Below are 20,861 nucleotides of genomic sequence, written 5' to 3' on the forward strand. Positions count from 1 at the left end.
GGAATGGAGGTGCTGCCAGACCACTGATAACTACACTCTGATGGGTGGTCCTAGCCAGAGTGTTTCATAGGTTGGTGGCAGCAGGATCCATTTTGCATGTCTCAGCAGCAGTGGCAGTGTTAGGACAATGTGGTGTATGATTGTTGGCTGTGGCACGTGCTGAGATACCTGCTTATGTGTGGGTGTTCACAGCAGTAGTGGAGGCAGGATGGCTCAGGCAATCAGGGTGCCCCCATTGGCAACTGTGTAAGTGGTTGTGCTGGTGGTGGTGTTAGCACAGAAGCAAGGATCTGGTAGGTGCCATTCTTTGGGATCCCTCTGTGCATTCATGGAGGTGAGGGTGATCACTCATGTGAGGGAAAGTTCACTGTTCTCTTTCCCTTGTTTTACTCTGGCAGCAGTGTTGGTGCAGGAATGGGTCACTGGTAGGGGGTCGGGGTGCTAGTGGGCTCTGTGCCCATCAAGGCTCTGACTGCAATGGTGGTATGTTGGTTGTGGGGGTGAAGTGCACTCCCACCAGCAGCAGTGGCAGGTCAGGGTGTGTGTGCACACATGCTCTATCAGAACATTAAAGCCAAAATCCAGCCCCCTACCATGCCAGAAAAGCAATGTGGGGGGTGGCCATGGGCCTGGGGGAAGCTGCAGTGTAGAGAGGAAATGGGTGGGCTTGTGTGTGATCATGGGTGCCACCCCACTTGAGCTCTCTGCCAGTCAGGCATGGTTCATCATTTCAAAAGCTATGATCTGAGGTCCCAAAACACTGCAAACAGGCAAATCCAGGCTGGGGTCCCAGGAGACCCCAGCACACCAAGGGGTGCTCAGGTCAGACTGGTCTTGTCTGATGAGCAAGATCACCCTGCAGAGTTCAGGTCTGACATTTCCCCTAGGGCTAAAATCTCCTATGGGAGCAAATTGAGCCTAGGAAGATGGAAATTGCTGGCCATGCTCTGCTACAGATGCTCCTGTAACAAATACTCTGGGACCAATATCAACTGGCATGCTGCCCTTACCACTTCTCTAAGCAGCTCTCTTTGCCACCTCAAGTGTCTATGATGTTTGAGGGGTCTTCTCTTGCCAGAATTCCAGAGGCCTGTGGCAAGAGCTACTTGCTTTTTCCCAGTTCAATTCACCCATTTCCCCAAAGTCACTGGCAGACAAAAAAATGAGTTCTGGTGCACTGTAGCCCCATGCAGTGTTCTCAGCTTCCTCCCGCTTCAGCCTAGCTTCTGTGTCTTCCCTCTGTCCATTCTCCATGCCTTCCCTCTGGAGATCTGTTAAGAGTGTGCTAGTCATCCTAGTCCTAGTCTCTTGGTGGCAATTGTTGCTCCTGGTTGCATGTAGTTGGCCATCTTTTCCCTGCTTCTTAATGGAGTCTTTAGGGGTTTCTTTAGGTATAGATTCTTTGTCAGGAAAGAAAGATAATTTGACTTCTTTTACTATTTGGAAGCCTTTTATTTCTTTCTCTTGCCTTATTGCTCTGGCTAAGACTTTCGGTACTATGTTGAATAAAAGTGTGGGCATTCTTGTCTTGTTCCATTTCTTATGAAGAATACTTTCAACTTTTGTCCATTCAGTATGATGCTGGCTGTAGGTTTGTCACAGAAGGCTCTTATTATTTTGAGATATTTTCCTTCAACGCCAAGTTTGTTGAGGATTGTTATCATAAAGAGATGTTGGATTTTATTGAAAGATTTTTCCTGCATATATTGAGATGATTTTATGGTTTTTGTTATTAGTTCTGTTTATGTGGTGAATCTCATTTATTGGTTTGCATGTGTGGAACCCACCTTGTATCCCAGGAATAAAGCCTACTTGATCATGGAAAATTAACTTTTTGATGTGCTGCCAGATTCAGATTGCTAGTATTTTCTTGAGCACTTTTGCCTTATGTTCTTCAGAGATATTGGCATAGAGTTTTATTTTCTCCTTGTGCCTTTGCCTGATTTTAGCATCAGTGTAATTCTGGTTTTGTAGAGTGAGTTAAAAGGGAGTTCCCTCCTTCTCAATTTATTGGAATAGTTTCAGTAGAATTGGTACCAACTCTTCTTTGTATGTCTAATGGAATTCAACTATGAATCTATCTGTTCCAGGACTTCGTTTGGTTGGTGGGTTTTTAAATTACTGATTCAATTGTCCAATCTAATATTGGTCTCTTCAGGGTTTCCATTTCTTCCTGATTCAATATTGGAAGGTTGTGAGTTTCCAGAAATTTATTCATTTCATGTAGATTTTGTACACAGTTTGTGTACATAGTTACTACTAGACTACCCTTATGAGAGATCCTTATGGGAGTTCTAAACATGAAAATGAAAGAATAATACCTGCTACAAGAAAAAATCACTTAACTACACAGTCTAAAGACTCTACTAGAGCAACCATATAACAGAAACTATAAAGCAATCAGCTAACACCTTCAGGATAGGATCAAAACCTCACATATCAATATTAACCTTGAATGTGTAAATGGTGTAAATATCCCACGTAAAAGGTACAAAGTGGTAAGTCAGATAAAAAATAAGACTGATTCATCTGCTGTCTTTAAAAGATCTATCTCACATGTAATGACACCCAAAACATTTTTGAATGCCAAATATCCCCTTGTGAGTACTAAGGATTGTTCTGAAGACAGAGAATGTGAACTGGTGGCAGAATGCTAGAACATTACTATGTATCCACAAGGAATTTAATAGATATTTTCAAATTATGTAAGAAATGCTTTCTGATTAATTTTCAAAAAGATCTTTTATCTGTTTCTCCAACTTTAGAATCACTTTTGTGCTAGAGAATCATGCATGTTATCAACACCCTTCTAGTTAATTTTAAATTATATATTGAAAAACTATAATTGTATCTATTTATGGAATAGAAAGTGATGTTGTGATTTTTAAATATAAGGTGGAATAATTAAGTCAAGTGAAGAAACATGCCCATCACCTCAAATTGCTAACAGTTTTAGTAATGAAAACATTTGAAATTACTTTAAGTGATTTTGAAATGTGTAGTACTCGATTATTAGCTACATCTACCACATTGTACAATAGTTCTTTAAAAAGTCAGGCTATTCTGTCTATGGAGTAGCCATTCTTTTATTCCTTTACTTTCTTAATAAACTTGCTTTCACTTTACTGTATGGATTCACCTCAAATTCTTTCTTGCACAAGATCCAAGAACCCTTTCTTGGGGTCTAGATTGGGACCCCATTCTGGTAACATCTTTCTGATGGGCCCCAAATGGATGATACTGAGGAGACCTTTGGCCAAAAGGAAATAGACTGCAGCACCAATTGGCTGACTTTGAGTAAGTTGTGGGGTACCTGGGTAAAGAATGGGATTGGGTTAGAGGTTCAACTTAGAGGTTCAACTTAGAGGAGTAGGAGTCTCTTCTAAGACAGAGAGGGTTAAAGACTCCTCTTAATAAAAAGCAAAAATGCTTGACCAAACTTGGGTTCAGGGACCAACTTAGGAACGTTAGAGCCCTCCCAAATATTTAGGGAGGTGGAGGTCCCCCTTCTCAGTAAAGTCCCTATTGACTAAGAATGGGTTTGGCAGTAAGAGATGTTAACTCCTATTCTCTTTGGATTAATCTGCCTTGCACTCTTTGCTGATGTCTGTGGATGACAGGATTTGGCATGTACAGGGTCATGGGACATGGGAGCTTTGCTTCTTCCCAAAGCGGGAAACTTGAGAGCTAATGGAACTGGTGAAAGAGGTCTCTTTGCTACTGACAAACCTGGACTTTTGATTCACTGTCGCTGCAATAGGTGGGTCTTTCTCTGGCCTCCCTGAACTCCTTGCCTTTCCCACTCTGCCACAGGCAATGCTTCTCTCCCTTCCTCTCCTTTCTCTTTTCTATATTTTCTGTTACTCAGGGTGACCGTCTTGCCCAGAGACCGCATGTTGAAACTCTTTCAATACACCCTGAATAAATGAAAGATGACAGGACACAACCTGGAGCAAATTTAAGTCTTGCCAGTTTGATATTGGGTGCTAAGCAGAGTGGGTAATATCTGTTTTGCCACATGTATTTTGCTCTGGCTGGAATGGAAAATGTTAATCTAGCTTCCCCAGGCAGTCCGTTGGGGGAAAACTTGCAAAATTGAGAGGATTTTGCTTTTCATTCCGTGATTTTCCTTTGTGTTGTGGCTTGGCTCCCAGGGCAATGGTGTAGCGGGCTGGGTCGCTAGCGCTGCTCAGGGAAAGAAAACCCAGAAGCATGGCAAGCCAGCAAAAGGGTATGGATTTCTTACCAGTCAGGTTTCCAGCTTCTCTGTTTGTGCAAACTGGTTGAAGGAATGATAAAAATCACTCTTTATCTCCTCTGTAAAGTCTTAATTAATGAGAAAAAGGATTCAAGAGGCTAGTCTTAAGCTGTAGTGAATTTGTCATACTTTGTGCTATGAATTTGTCTTTCTGTATCTTTCTGTCAGAAAGAGGGGTCCCTTAGGATAGAACATGGGCCTAGGACTCCTGTAAGCCTGCTGTTCAAGATGACATACCAAACTGGTCAGTTACAAACTATGCTACACTTCCCTGAAAAAACAAAATCAAAACAAAACAAAACAAAAACCTAGATGAAGTTTCCTTCTCATCTTTTTTCATGTTCTTGGGAGCTTGACCTTGAAACCATTTGGTGGTACTTTCTCTTGGTCTCTGCCATCCAGGGAACAGGAATTTTGGGGTTCATGTCATAATTAGCCCTAAAAATTATCTCGAGCAGTTAAAAGGCTTTGCAAGCTCAAAATTGGCCTGCTCTAGGCTCCCTCTGGGAAGAGTAATGAAAGCTGCCCAATGCTGTAGTCTGGCAGTTAAGGCTTTGCCATTTTACGATGGTACCCGGGTTCTTTTCTCAGCTTAGGGAACGAGTCCTTTCTCACTTGATATTGGTGTGACCTTTACAATTTGTTGATCTATTCCCCTCCAAGAACCGTCTTGAATTTTCCTTTCTCTGAGCTACCTTTGAGGAGTCTAGATTTTGTAAAAACTCTTACCACCTCTTTGAAAATACCTTGTATACTCGTTGTTAAGTTATAACCTTAGTAAAGGCTTATTGGTTTCACTTGAGAGGTTAACTTTGGTAAAGCTAAAAAGCCAGAAATATTGGCTGTTTGGCTGTTGGGTAATAGATTTAAAAGAACTTTCTTTTTTAAGCACTATGGTTAAAAAGTCAGCTTAATTAAAAGTGGATATACAAGCTCCAACAGCCTGGGACTCCTTCAGAAAAAAAGAGGAGGCGCCACAGACCCCATTTTGAAAAGATCCTCTGTCTCTCTGTCTTCCTTATGAAACCCTAGGAATTCGAAGTGGATAGATCCTTCTCAAAATCTAAGGCTTTGTTCCATTTTGCATTGCATTATCTGATGTATTATACTTTGGGGGTATCAGAAATTACTTCATACTATGAGAGAGCTTTGATGTATAATAACTAGGTAGGAAATATACTTTTGGGGATAGCTCATGGAAGTTATGAGGGAATACTCCACTCTCTGCACGTTTGGATCAGAGAAGCGTGCTCTTAGCCACCTGAAAGGTATGGAAGTGTCCCCACACTGCCTCTGAGAGATAAGACTCCTGTGGGGGATGGGGCAATCACAGACTGGGCTGATTGGGTTGCTTTGTAATGAAATGCATGGTAAGATTATTGCACTGTGTTGTTTCATAGCATTTCCCTTTTTGGAGATCTAAGATTTGATATAAAAATGGGACCCTTAATTTTGGGGGATCTGTTTTTGCCTTCCAGTTGTGCCTGCTCATTAGGTCAGAGAAACTGGCACTGTTCCTCCAAGAGCTCCACTCTGAAGCCAGTAATCCAACTAAAAATTCGGCAAATGAAAAGTCTTATAACTACTGGATCTTCTTCTGTCTCTCTGTGCATTTATATGTGTTGTGTGTGTGATGTTTATACATAAAGGTGCTCAAATTAAAGGGCTTAAAAATATTTTTTCAGAAAAGCAAAAAGCGTAATGCTCTTTAGTTTATGTGACTTAAATAATTTTGAAAAATAAAAGCAATTTTACATGCAAGATATGTAAGGAAAGTGAAATGTGTTTTTGGTGAAAGATTATAAGAAGGTATAGGAATGTAGATGTTTCTGCCTAGATTAAAGGGTTAAAGGATTGTTTTAAGTTAGAGAGGAAAAAACTGAAGGTTTCGGCAAGTTGTGAAAGGTTTGTGAAAAATTAATCTTGTAAAAGAAATTCTGCGTGTGAACATATTGGCTAAAGTTAAAGGAGTATTATTCAGTTTTTTCATAAATTGAACATTGGAATAAACGCACAACAGGGTTTTCTGAGAGCAATGACCTGATCTTTAATAAAAAAATTGTAAAGGGTTATAAAAGTTTATAAGAATCTTACTTATAGTCATATTGATTAAGATTGGATACATTTGTTTATAAGGTTTTATTAAGAATTAGGTTTGACATCAATAGTACACTAATGCAATGGTGAAATACGGTTTATTTGGTATAAAAATCATACAGGAAACACTGTCAAAAATGAAATGGTGTTTGGCTTTCTTTGGACTGTATTTGTATAAATATGTTTTTGGTATGTGTTCCTAATTTGTGAGAAACTGCTATAATTCTGATGTGACTTAGTGTATGTTATTAATAGTTATAATTATTGTGTAAAATTGTTGTATGCTACAGAAGGAACCAAAGTTTCCTTATCAATTGTGGCTTTAATAGTGGCTGTCCTAAGACTTTTTGTCATACACAGGAATTTGTCTTGTTTTGGTCCTCTTTAGAAGATTGTTTCATAATCAACTATAGAACTCTAACAGGTGTTTTTAAATGCAGGTTTCTGATAACTTTGGAGACTGTGACATTAGAATAGAGGAAAAAAACTTTCAGGACTCTGATGGAGAGCTGAAATATTCATGATTATCAAGCAGGATAGGTGATAACTGCATGGACTGAACTAATAGAAGACTGAATTAATCTTTTTGACTTTTTGCTTAAAACATTGCTAATCCTTTATTTTTCAGAGTCAAGAAAACTTTTTTGGGGAGCTATATACAGCTTTTAACAATTGAGTAAACTATACTCCTGTGAACAAAATTTGGAGGATTTTTTTTCTCTCTACCTGATTTCTCCAGAATTTGGAAACTAGTTGCGATTATACTTAACTTATGGCAACATAGCTATTTGCATAAGTACAATAAGAATCTATTTTCCTTTGCAGCAGGACAAAACTGGAGAAACTGGTTATTTTACCAATGCTTTGACTGGAATGTTGTGCTTTCCTTTAAGAAATTCGACTTGACTTATAGAGCCAATAAAAGCCCCTTGCTAAAACTGGCCTCCTACCTTGTCTACACAGTACCTGTGCAGAGTTCCTTACCTGTGGTAAGTAAAGATTATCACTTTCTGACAGGCCCAGGAGCCCCAAGTTTATATTAGATCCTCAGGAGGAGAAGAATTTACCCAACTCACAGGCATTTGATGCCACAAACCCATGGCTGTGTTCAGCTTTAAAAAATGTCATATCTGAGATTCCTTATGGAACAGAGTTCCATCAAAGCCAATTTAAAAAGAGCTTATGTGACAAATAATTATTCTTGCTGCACTTTATACAAATAATCAGGCCAAGTATAATAATCCAAATTGGTCTTACCATGATTTATCTTTAGTACAAATGGGAGACTGGAGAGAGAAAAATTATGTTTCAAAAACTATGTTATCTAATAGTTATTAGACAACATAGTTATCTGCAATTTAGACTGATTGCTTATTTCTGTGAATCAACCAGTGATCTCTGGCTGCATCCGAGAAGAAACAAGAGGGATAGGTAATATAAAAATCCGGATCAGTATCAATATTCTAATTCTAAACACATATTGGAATCATCTAGCAACCTCATATCAGCTTGGTTCCAACGGTTGCACAGTTCATGGACTGCCTTCTTATTTAGTTTACTTTGGATAATTTTGCTTATTTTGCTTTATTGTTGTAGAATATAGTGCTGTTGTACTCTTTGTATAGGAACACAAGATAAGCTTACTGAATGTTTTCTTAAATTGAACATTTATTAATCTTCCAGATATCACCTTTTGTTGGAACTCAGAGTTATGAATGCCCCTTGACATACCAAAGCTTTCTGACTGAGCTCCTCTCTATCCCAAATACGAGAGACCTTAATAGTTAGGGAGGAATATTATTGCCCCTGTTCAGCCTGAAGAAGTTACAGAAGACAAATTTTCATCCCTCTACAATGCTTAGGATTAAGGGTTCTCTTACAAAAGGGAGGGGAGAAATATGCAAGAGGTGTTTGAACCAGAGCAACTTTATCTTGAATATGGGCTGGGTAAAATAAGGCTGAGACCTACTGGGCTGCATTCCCAGGATGTTAAGACGTTTTTAGTCACAGGATGAGATAGAACGTTGGCACAAGATACAGGTCATAAAGACTTTGCTGATGAAACAGGCTACAGCAAAGAAGCCAGCCAAAACCCACCAAAGTTAAGATGGCAACAAGAGTGACCTCTGGTCATCCTCACTGCTCATTATACACTAATGATAATGCATTAGCATGCAAAGAGACACTCCCACCAATGCCGTAATAGTTTACAAATGCCGTGGCAACGTCAGGAAGTTACCCTATATGTTCTAAAAAGGGAAGAAACACTCAGTTTTGGGGATTGCTCACCCCTTTCCCAGAAAACTCATGAATAATACACCCCTTGCTTAGCATATAATCAAGAAGTAATAATAAATATCTTCCGTTGAACAGCTCAAGCCACTGCTCTGCTTACAGAGTAGCCATTCTTTTATTCCTTTACTTTCCTAATAAACTTGCTTTCACTTTACTGTAAAAGTAAATAAATAAATATTAAACTTATTTTTCCTATCTCACAGGCTTTGTACCCTTAGACTACTATCTTTCCATTCTGTCTACCCCTAGCTTATGGTAACCAGCATTCTACTCTCTGCTTCTATAAGCTAAACCATTTTAGATTCCATGTATAAATGAAAATATACAGCATTTGTCTTTCTGTGTTTGGATTATTTCACTTATCTCAATGTTCTCCAATTTCATCCTTGTTGAAAATTTAAAAAAAAATCTTCATTTTAAAGAGCTAAATAGGAGCGAGTAGGGTGTGGTAGTTGGGGGTGCTGGAAGAATGAGGAGGCAGTGAATCACTTATAAATGATGGCAAAGGAGGAGCCAAAGCCGAAACTCCAGGAGGGTGAGTGAGTGCTGCACTCTCTTCGGCCTCTTTTTTATGAAGCAAAGTGTGTAGAGGTTGCCATAAAGGACAAACAAGTGAAATACTTTGTACATTACAATTGTTGGAATAAAAATATGGTTGAATCATTCCAGAGAACAGAGTAGTCAAATACGTGGACACCAATGTGCAGAAACAGAACTTAAAAAAGTCAGTCAGGAACAACATGTAGAGGGAAAGATGAGAGGGGCTGCCCAAGGAAATAAGACATCTTGTGTGCAACGGAAAAATATTGAAGTGAAAACAAAAAAGAAGAAATAGAAAAAACCTGGAAATGGAGATGGTGACAGTAGCAGTGAGATTCTGCAGCCTTTTTGGAAGAAAAGGGCCTGGGCAGATCCTACTGTTGAAAATGAGGAAACATTTATGAACAGAGTTGAAGATAAAATAAAGATTCCTGAAGAGCTAAAACTATGGCTTGTTGATAAAACAGCTGTTTTATCTTTCTGCAAAGAAGAATGTGGGTTTCACTATAAAGGATTATGCAAATTACAAGAAATCTCATGGAAACACAGATAATGACTATGCTGTTAATGAAGTTATGCCAGGGATAAAAGAATACTTCAACGTAATGTTGGGCACCCACCTACCCTACAAATCTGAGACAACTGTATGCTGAAATTCTTGCAGATCACCCTGATGCAGCCATTTTCCCGGTGTATAAAGTGCCATATTTACTGAGATTATTTGTATAAATTGGAGCAATGTTGGCCTATACACTACTGGATGAGAAGAGCCTTGCTTTATTACTGAATTATCTTCATGATTTCCCAAACTACCTGCAAAGAATTCTGCAACTTTGTGTAGGGCCAGTGATTATCAAGTGGCTCCTCTTGAGTACCATTGTAAAGCTGTGTGAGAGGCACTATCACTCAGTTATGTTTGGATCTCTGTAAACATATTTTTTGTTCTTAGACTTTCTCTTGTACAAATGACGTATTTTGAAGATGTTAGTGTATAACAGAATTGATGCTTGTTTTCTGTTTGATTTTAAACAGAGAAAATAAAAGCGGTTATAGTTCGTTTTTTCTTTTCTTACTTTTTTAAAATTTCAAAGTTGCTAGTGGTGTATTCAGTGATGGATGACAGAGAAACATGCTATAGAGTGTTTTATTGCCTAGTTTATGAAGCTGCATTTGAATGCTGCTGTTTCTATTCCTTTGACACGATGCCCTTTTATAATACATGGTAATCCTATATGACAAAATGCTCTGATTCCTAATACCAAAGGTTCGATTCATTGTAACAAGTGAACACACTCATTCATTTGTGCTTCTTTTTTTACGGTGCGTAAAGAGCTCATCCTTTGCAAGCCATCCATGTTGTCATTCAGAGTTTTATCTTTGCTCAAATTGTTGGAGAATGGTGGCTTGTTTCATGGTTTTTATGTTTGTGTCTAATGCAAATTTTAACAAAACAGACACAATGTATGTATACCTAGTTTTCTGGAAAGGTCAGTCTTTTAGGAATTGTTTTTAAAATCTTTAATAAAAATTTTTAAAAATTCCCAAAAAGCTAAGTAGTATTACACTGTATGTATATCTATATGTAGATATGTAGATATAGATATAGATCTATGTATATTTGTATCTATCTATCTATCTATCTATCTATCTATCTATCACATTTTCTTTATCCATTCATGTGTTGATGGACACAGGTTGATTCCATAACTTGGCTATTGTGAACAGTGCTGCAATGACATCTCTGAAATACTGATTCTAAGTGTTTTGGATAAATTCCTAGAAGTGGGATTGCTGGATCACATGGTAATTTTATTTTTAGTTTCTTGAGGAGTCTCCACACTGTTTTTCATAATGACTGTACTAATTTTTATTTCTCCCAATAATGTACAAGTGTTCCCTTTTCTCTCCATCCCTGCCAAAACTTAATCTTTGTCTTTTTGATAATAGCCATTCTAACAGAAGTGAGGTGATATATCAATGTTGTTTTAATTTGCATGTCCTTAATGATTAGTGATGTTGAGGACTTTTTCACACATCTGTGGGCCATCTGAATGTCTTCTTTTAAAAGTGTCTATTCAGGTTTCTAGCCCATTTCTTTTTAAAAAGTGAGTTAAATTTTATTTTATTATTTGAAGTTAATGTGATTATTTAATACATTCATATAATTTGTAAAGTTGAAATCAGTGTGCTTGGTATATCTATCACTCTAAAAAAGTTGTGTTTTCTTTATGTTAGAACTATTCAAATTCTTTCTTCTAGCTATTTTATAGTAATACACTAGATTATTGTAAACTATGGTCATGCTGACAATCTATCTAACACTAGGTCTTATTTTTTTTTCTATCCAAGCATATATTTGTACCTATTAATCAACTTCTCTTTATCCTCCCTACCCTGTACTATTCCTGGCCCGTGGTAATCCCTTATCTGCTCTCTATCTTCATAAAATCCACCTTTTTGCCTTCCATGTATAAGTGAGAACATGCAGGATTTGTCTTTCTGTGCTTGGCTTATTAAACTCAACAATAATGACCTCCAGTCTCATCCATGTTTTTGCCTATTTCTTAATGGAATTGTTTGTTTTCTTTCTATGGAGTTCGTTGAGTTCTTTATAGACTGTGGTCATTAACTGCTTATCAAATATATGGCTTTCAAATATTTTATCCATATGAGTAGGTTGTCTCTTCACTGTATTAATTGTTTCTTTTGTTGCACAGAAATGCTTTATTTCAATGTAATCCCATTTGTCTATTTGTTGTTTTTGGAGTCAAGTATTAAATAACATTGCCCAGGCTCCTATGCTTTCTTCTAAAGGGTTTTGTAGTTTTAGGTCTCATGTTTAAGTCTTTAATTTATTTTGAGTTAATTTTTTATAATGTGTGAGACAAGGGTCAAATTTTATTGTTTTGTATATAGATATTTGGTTTTCCCAACACCATTTATTGAAGAGATTGTCCTTTTCTCATTGTACATACTTGAAACCTTTGTTGAAAGTCAATAGACCATATATATGTGAGTTTATTCATTTATTTCTGGGCTCTATATTCTGATCCATTTTTTGATGCATCTATTTTTATTTCAGATCCATGCTGTTTGAATTACTAGCATGTTATAGGATAGTTTAAAATCAGGTAGTGTGATATCTCCAGCTTTGTTCTTTTTGCTCATAATTGTCTTAACAATTGGAGATTTTAGGATTTTTTTCTATTTTTAAGAAAAATGACATTGGAATTGTGCTGAATTTTTAGAAAACTCTGAGTGGTATAAACATTAAAAAAATAATTCTTCAAATCCATAAACATGGGCTAACTTTTTATTTACTTATGTTTTTCAATTTCTTTCATAAATGTTTTTATAGTTTTTATTATATATATCATTTGCTTTGGTTAAATTTGTTCCTAAGTAATTCATTTATTTATTTTTTGGAATAGTTATTGTAAATGGAATATCTCTCTTGATTTATTTTTCAGATAGTTCATTGTTAATGTAAAGAAAATCTATTGACTTTTGTTTCTTGATTTTGTATTCTGAAACTTTACTAAATTTGTTTACCTGTTCTAGTTTTTTAGTGACATATTTAGAATTTTTTCCATATAATATCATGACATCTGCAGATAGCAATTTCTTTCTCGTTTAGATGACTTTTATTTCCTCTCTAGCATTATTTCTCTGACAAGGACTTTCAATACTATGTTGAGTGGAAGTGGCAAAAGTGGGCATTTTTCTATTATTCTGGATATTAGGATACATGTAGAATGAAAGTCAAAGAATAGAAAAAGGTATTCCATGCAATGAAAACCCAAAGAGATTTGGGGTAGAAATATTTATATAAGGTAAAATAAACTTTATGTAAAAGCAACTGCAAAAAGAGACACAGAAACATTTTATAATACCAAAAAGATCAATTTGTTAAAAGAATATATGTATGAAATTGCAAATTTACATGTACCCAATATTGGAGCACCTAAATACTAAAGGCAAATACTAAAGAATCTGAAGAGATAGATTGCAATACAATAAGAGTAGGGTACTTAAATACCCCACTTTCAATAATTATCAGGTATTCAAACAGAAAATTAATAAAAAACAGAAGATTCAAAGAACAGTTTTGATCAAATGGAAACAAAAGACATACAGAGAATATTCCATCAAGCAGGACTATAATACACACTCTTTTCAAGTGCCCATGAAACATTCTCCAGGATAGACCATAGGTTAAGCCACAAGAGGAGTCATAGAAATTTTAAGAAAACTTAAATCATATGAAGTAACTTTTCAGATGACAATGGTATAAAACCAGAAATCAATAACAGAAGAAATTTAAAAAATTCACAAATACATGGATATTAAACGTGTTCATGAACAACCAAGGAGTCAATAAAAAATTTTAAAAGGAAACTGAAAAACATCTTGAGACAAAAATGAAAACATACCAAACTTATGGAATGCAGCAACAACAGTTCTAAGAGAAAAGTATATTATAATAAATGCTCACATGAAAAAAGAAAGGTCTCAAATACATAACCTAACATTATACCTCACTGGAATAACTCAAGATGGATTAAAGACTTAAATGTAAAGCCTGAAACCATAAAAACCTTGGAAGAAAACTTAGGCAATACCATTTAGAATGTAGGCATGGGCAAAGACTTCATGACTAAAACACCAAAAGCAATTGCAAGCAAAGCCAAAATTGATAAATGAAATCTAATTAAACTAAAGAGCTTCTGCACAGCAAAAGAAACTATCATCAGAGTGAACAGGCAACCTACAGAATGGGAGAATATTTTTGCAATCTACCCATCTGACAAAGCTCTAATATCCAGAATCTACAAGGAACTTAAAAAAATTTACAAGAAAAAAACCCCAAAACAACCTTATTAAAAAGTGGGCGAAGGAATTAACAGACCCTTCTCAAAAGACAAAATCTATGCGGTCAAGAAACATATGAAGAAAAGCTCATCATCACTGGTCATTAGAGAAATGCAAATCAAAACCACAATGAGATATCATCTCATGACAGTAAAAAGGGCAATCATTAAAAAGTAAGGAAACAACAGATGCTGGAGATGAATAGAAGAAATGGGAACATTTTTACACTGTTGGTGGGAGTGTAAATTCGTTCAATCATTGTGGAAGACAGTGTGTCAATTGCTCCAGGATCTAGAACTAGAAATACCATTTGACCTAGCAATCCCATTACTGGGTATATACCCAAAGGATAATAAATCATTCTACTATAAAGACACATGCACATGTATGTTTACTGCAGCACTATTTACAATAACAAAGACTTAAAACCAGACCAAATGCACCTCAATGGTAGACCGGATAATGAAAATGTGGCACATATATACTATGGAATACTATGCAGCCATAAAAAAGAATGAGTTCATGTCCTTTGCAGGAACATGGATGAAGCTGGAAACCATCATTCTCAGCAAACTAACACAGGATCAGAAAACCAAACACCACATGTTCTCACTCATAAGTGGCAGTTGAACAATGAGAACACATGGACACAGGGAGAGGAACATCACACACCTGACGGGTGGTGTGGGGGCCCCCCACGACCTGGTGTTGGGTCTGATCACCCCAGCATTCAACACAATAATAACTGTATATGATAAGGCAATAACATTGTATTCATTGTTGAAAAATTAAAACCCTTTTATCTAAGATCCAGAACAACACAGGGATGCCAACTCTCACCACTTAAATTCAACATAGTGAAACAAAAAGCAGCGGAAACCTCTGCAGATGTAAAAGTCCCTGTCTGACAGCTTTGAAGAGAGCAGTGGTTCTCCCAGCACAGAGGTTGAGATCTGAGAACGGACAGACTGCCTGCTCAAGTGGGTCCCTGATCCCTGAGTAGCCTAACTGGGAGACATCCCCCACTAGGTGCAGACAGACACCTCACACCTCACACAACTGGGTCACCCCTGAGATGAAGCTTCCAGAGCAAGAATCAGACAGCAACACTCGCTGTTCAGCAATATTCTATCTTCAGCCTCCGCTGCTGATACCCAGACAAACAGGGTCTGGAGTGGACCTCAAGCAAACTTCAAAAGACCTGCACCTGAGGGTCCTGATTCTGAGAAGGAAAACTAACAAACAGAAAGGACACCCACAAAAAAACCCCATCAGTACGTCACCAGCATCAAAGACCAAAGACAGAGAAAACCACAACGATGGGGAAAAAGCAGTGCAGTAAAACTGGAAATTCAAAAAATCAGAGTGCATCTCCCCCTCCAAAGGAACGCCGCTCATCGCCAGCAACGGAACAAAGCTGGACAGAGAATGACTTTGATGAGTTGAGAGAAGAAGGCTTCAGTTGATCAAACATCTCAGAGCTAAAGGAAGAACTAGGTAACCAGTGCAAAGAAACTAAAAACCTTGAAAAAAGAATGGAAGAATGGATAAGTAGAATAATCAATGCAGAGAAGACCATATAAGAACTGATAGAGATGAAAACAATGACACGAGAACTACGTGACAAATGCACGAGCTTCAGTAACCGACTCGATCAACTGGAAGAAAGAGTATCAGTGATGGAAGATCAAATGAATGAAATGAAGCGAGAAGTGTAGAGAAAAAAGAGTAAAAAGAAATGAACAAAGCCTCCCAGAAATATGGGATTATGTGAAAAGACCAAATCTACGTCTGATTGGTGTGCCTGAAAGTGACGGGGAAAATGGAACCAAGTTGGAAAACACTCTGCAGGATATCATCCAGGAGAACTTCCCCAACCTAGTTAGGCAGGCCAACATTCAAATTCAGGAAATACAGAGAACGCCACAAAGATACTCCTCGAGAAGAGCAACTCCAAGACACATAATTGTCAGATTCACCAAAGTTGAAATGAAGGAAAAAATGTTGAGGGCAGCCAGAGAGAAAGGTTGGGTTACCCACAAAGGGAAGCCCATCAGACTAACAACAGATCTCTCGGCAGAAACCCTCCAAGCCAGAAGAGAGTGGGGGCCAATATTCAATATTCTTAAAGAAAAGAATTTTAAACCCAGAATTTCATATCTAGCCAAACTAAGTTTCATAAGTGAAGGAGAAATAAAATCCTTTACAGACAAACAAATGCTTAGAGATTTTGTCACCACCAGGCCTGCCCTACAAGAGATCCTGAAGGAAGCACTAAATATGGAAAGGAACAACGGATACCAGCCATTGCAAAAACATGCCAAAATATAAAGTCCATCGATGCTAGGAAGAAACTGCATCAACGAACGAGCAAAATAACCAGCTAATATCATAATGACAGGATCAAGTTCACATATAACAATATTAACCTTAAATGTAAATGGACTAAATGCTCCAATTAAAAGACACAGACTGGCAAATTGGATAAAGAGTCAAGACTCATCAGTTTGCTGTATTCAGGAGACCCATCTCACATGCAGAGACACACATAGGCTCAAAATAAAGGGATGGAGGAAGATCTACCAAGCAAATGGAAAACAAACAAACAAAAAAAGCAGAGGTTGAAATCTTAGTCTCTGATAAAACAGACCTTAAACCATGAAAGATCAAAAGAGACAAAGAAGGCCATTCCAGAATGGTAAAGGGATCAATTCAACAGGAAGAGCTAACTATCCTAAATATATATGCACCCAATACAGGAGCACCCAGATTCATAAAGCAAGTCCTTAGAGACTTACAAAGAGACTTAGACTCCCATACAATAATAATGAGAGACTTTAACACCCCACTGTCAACATTAGACAGATCAATGAGACAGAAAGCTAACAAGGATATCCAGGAATTGAACTCAACTCTGCATCAAGAGGACCTAATAGATATCTACAGAACTCTCCACCCCAAATCAACAGAATATACATTGTTCTCAGCACCGCATCACACTTATTCCAAAATTGACCACATAGTTGGAAGTAAAGCACTCCTCAGCAAATGTAAAAGAACAGAAATTATAACAAACTGCTTCTCAGACCACAGATCAATCAAACTAGAATTCAGGACTAAGAAACTCAATCAAAACTGCTCAACTACATGGAAACTGAACAACCTGCTCCTGAATGACTACTGGGTACATAACAAAATGATAGCAGAAAGAAAGATGTTCTTTGAAACCAGTGAGAACAAAGATACAACATACCAGAATCTCTGGGACACATTTAAAGCAGTGTGTAGAGGGAAATTTATAGCACTAAATGCCCAAAAGAGAAAGCAGGAGAGATCTAAAATTGACACCCTAACAACACAATTAAAAGAGCTAGAGAAGCAAGAGTGAACACATTCAAATGCTAGCAGAAGGCAAGAAATAACTAAGATCAGAGCAGAACTGAAGGAGATAGACACACAAAAAACCCTCCAAAAAATCAATGAATCCAGGAGTTGGTTTTTTGAAAAGATCAACAAAATTGGTAGACCGCTAGCAAGACTAATAAAGAAGAAAAGAGAGAAGAATCAATTAGACGCAATAAAAAATGCTGAAGGGGATATCACCACCGACCCCACAGAAATACAAACTACCATCAGAGAATACTATAAACACCTCTACGCAAATAAACTTGAAAATCTAGAAGAAATGGATAATTTCCTGGAAACTTACACTCTGCCAAGACTAAACCAGGAAGAAACTGAATCCCTGAATAGATCAATAGCAGGCTCTGAAATTGAGGCAATAATTAATAGCCTACCAACCAAAAAAAGTCCAGGACCAGATGGATTCACAGCCGAATTCTTCCAGAGGTTACAAGGAGGGGCTGTTACCATTCTTTCTGAAACTATTACAATCAATAGAAAAAGAGGGAATCCTCCCTAACTCGTTTTATGAGGCCAACATCATCCTGATACTAAAGCCTGGCAGAGACACAACAAAAAAAGAGAATTTTAGGCCAATATCCCTGATGAACATCCATGCAAAGATCCTCAATAAAATACTGGCAAACCGAATCCAGCAGCACATCAAAAAGCTTATCCACCATGATCAAGTGGGCTTCATCCCTGGGATGCAAGGCTGGTTCAACATTGACAAATCAATAAACGTAATCCAGCATATAAACAGAACTAAAGACAAAAACCACATGATTATCTCAATAGATACAGAAAAGGCCTTTGACAAAATTCAACAGCCCTTCATGCTAAAAACACTCAATAAATTCCGTATTGATGGAACGTATCTCAAAATCATAAGAGCTATTTATGACAAACCCACAGCCAATAGCATACTGAATGGGCAAAACCTGGAAGCATTCCCTTTGAAAACTGGCACAAGACAGGGATGCCCTCTCTCACCACTCCTATTCAACACAGTGTTGGAAGTTCTGGCTGGGGCAATCAGGCAAGAGAAAGAAATCAAGGGTATTCAGTTAGGAAAAGAAGAAGTCAAATTGTCCCTGTTTGCAGATGACATGATTGTATATTTAGAAAACCCCATCATCTCAGCCCAAAATCTTCTGATGCTGATAAGCAACTTCAGCAAAGTCTCAGGATACAAAATCAACGTGCAAACATCACAAGCATTCTTATACACCAATAACAGACAAACAGAGAGCCAAATCATGAATGAACTCCCATTCACAATAGCTTCAAAGAATATAAAATACCTAGGAATCCAACTCACAAGGGATGTAAAGGACCTCTTCAAGGAGAACTACAAACCATTGCTCAGTGAAATAAAAGAGGACACAAACAAATGGAAGAACATCCCATGCTCATGGATAGGAAGAATCAATATTGTGAAAATGGCCATACTGCCCAAGGTAATTTATAGATTCAATGCCATCCCCATCAAGCTACCAATGAGTTTCTTCAGAGAATTGGAAAAAAGTGCTTCAAAGTTCATATAGAAACAAAAAAGAGCACACATTGCCAAGACAATCATAGGCCAAAAGAACAAAGCTGGAGGCATCATGCTACCTGACTTCAAACTATACTACAAGGCTACAGTAACCAAAACAGCATGGTACTGGTACCAAAACAGAGATATAGACCAATGGAACAGAACAGAGCCCTCAGAAATAATACTACACATCTACAGCCATCTGATCTTTGACAAACCTCAGAAAAAAAAGAAATGGAAAAAGGATTCCCTATTTAATAAGTGGTTTTGGGAAAATTAGGTAGCCATAAGTAGAAAGCTGAAACTGGATCCTTTCCTTACTCCTTATATGAAAATTAATTCAAGATGGATTAGAGACTTAAATGTTAGACCTAAAACCATAAAAGGCCTAGAAGAAAACTTAGGTAATACCATTCAGGACATAGGCATGGGCAAGGACTTCATGTCTAAAACACGAAAGGTAACGGCAACAAAAGCCAAAATTGACAAATGGGATCTAATTAAGAGCTTCTGCACAGCAAAAGAGCTTCTGCACAGCAAAAGAAACTACCATCAGAGTGAACAGGCAACCTACAGAATGGGAGAAAATTTTTGCAATCTACTCATCTGACAAAGGGCTAATATCCAGAACCTACAAAGAATTCAAACAAATTTACAAGAAAAAAACAAACAACCCCATCAAAAAGTGGGCAAAGGATATGAACAGACACTTCTCAAAAGAAGACATTCATACAGCCAACAGACACATGAAAAAATGCTCATCATCACTCACCATCAGAGAAATGCAAATCAAAACCACAAGGAGATACCATCTCACACCAGTTAGAATGGCAATCATTAAAAAGTCAGGAAACAACAGGTGCTGGAGAGGATGTGGAGAAATAGGAACACTTTTACACTGTTGGTGGGACTGTAAACTAGTTCAACCACTGTGGAAGACAGTGTGGTGATTCCTCAAGGATCTAGAACTAGAAATAGCATTTGACCCAGCCATCCCATTACTGGGTATATACCCAAAGGATTATAAATCATGGTGCTATAAAGACACATGCACACGTATGTTTATTACGGCACTATTCACAATAGCAAAGACTTGGAATCAACCCAAATGTCCATCAGTGACAGACTGGATTAAGAAAATGTGGCACATATACACCGTGGAATACCATGCATCCATAAAAAATGATAAGTTCATGTCCTTTGTAGGGACACGGATGCAGCTGGAAACCATCATTCTCAGCAAACTATCACAAGAACAGAAAACCAAATACTGCATGTTCTCACTCATAGGTGGGAATTGAACAATGAGATCACTTGGACACAGGAAGGGGAACATCACACACCGTGGTCTTTTGTGGGGAGGGAGGAGGGGGGAGGGATAGCATTAGGAGATATACCTAATGTAAATGACGAGTTAATGGGTGCAGCACACCAATATGGTACATGTATACATGTGTAATAAACCTGCACATTGTGCACATGTAACCTAAAACTTAAAGTATAATAATAAAAAAAAATTCATTAAGTATGTTTGTTATTGTCATTGTTTACAGAGGTCTGTCTTTCTCTTTGATGACCTTGAATAAAGACAATGTAACTTTGAAAAAAAAAAATTCAACATAGTATTGGAAGTCCTTTCCAGAGTTATCAGGCAAAAGAGAGAATTAAGAAGTATCCATATAGGAAAAAAAGAAGTTAAATAGTTGTTGTTTGTTGACAACATAATCCAAAATAAGAATATAAAATATCACATCACAAAATCAACACACAAAAATCTGTAGTGCTTCTATGTACCAAAAATGAACTTTATAATAATTCCATTAAAATCACTAACACAAAAAAAAAATACTTACAAAT

At 37.4% G+C, this 20,861-nt stretch overlaps 1 protein-coding gene and 1 pseudogene across 13 annotated transcripts in view; one reads left to right on the plus strand and one right to left on the minus strand.

The window, feature by feature from the left end:
• ZC3H12B (zinc finger CCCH-type containing 12B) overlaps positions 1-20,861 on the minus strand; it is a 423,636-nt gene that overhangs the window by 92,286 nt on the left and 310,489 nt on the right. The gene's annotated exons all lie outside the window — the stretch shown is intronic.
• LOC103232092 (mortality factor 4-like protein 1 pseudogene) lies at positions 8,916-10,613 on the plus strand (annotated as a pseudogene).

This window comes from Chlorocebus sabaeus, chromosome X, assembly GCF_047675955.1.
Source record: "Chlorocebus sabaeus isolate Y175 chromosome X, mChlSab1.0.hap1, whole genome shotgun sequence".
Classification (NCBI taxonomy): domain Eukaryota; kingdom Metazoa; phylum Chordata; class Mammalia; order Primates; family Cercopithecidae; genus Chlorocebus; species Chlorocebus sabaeus.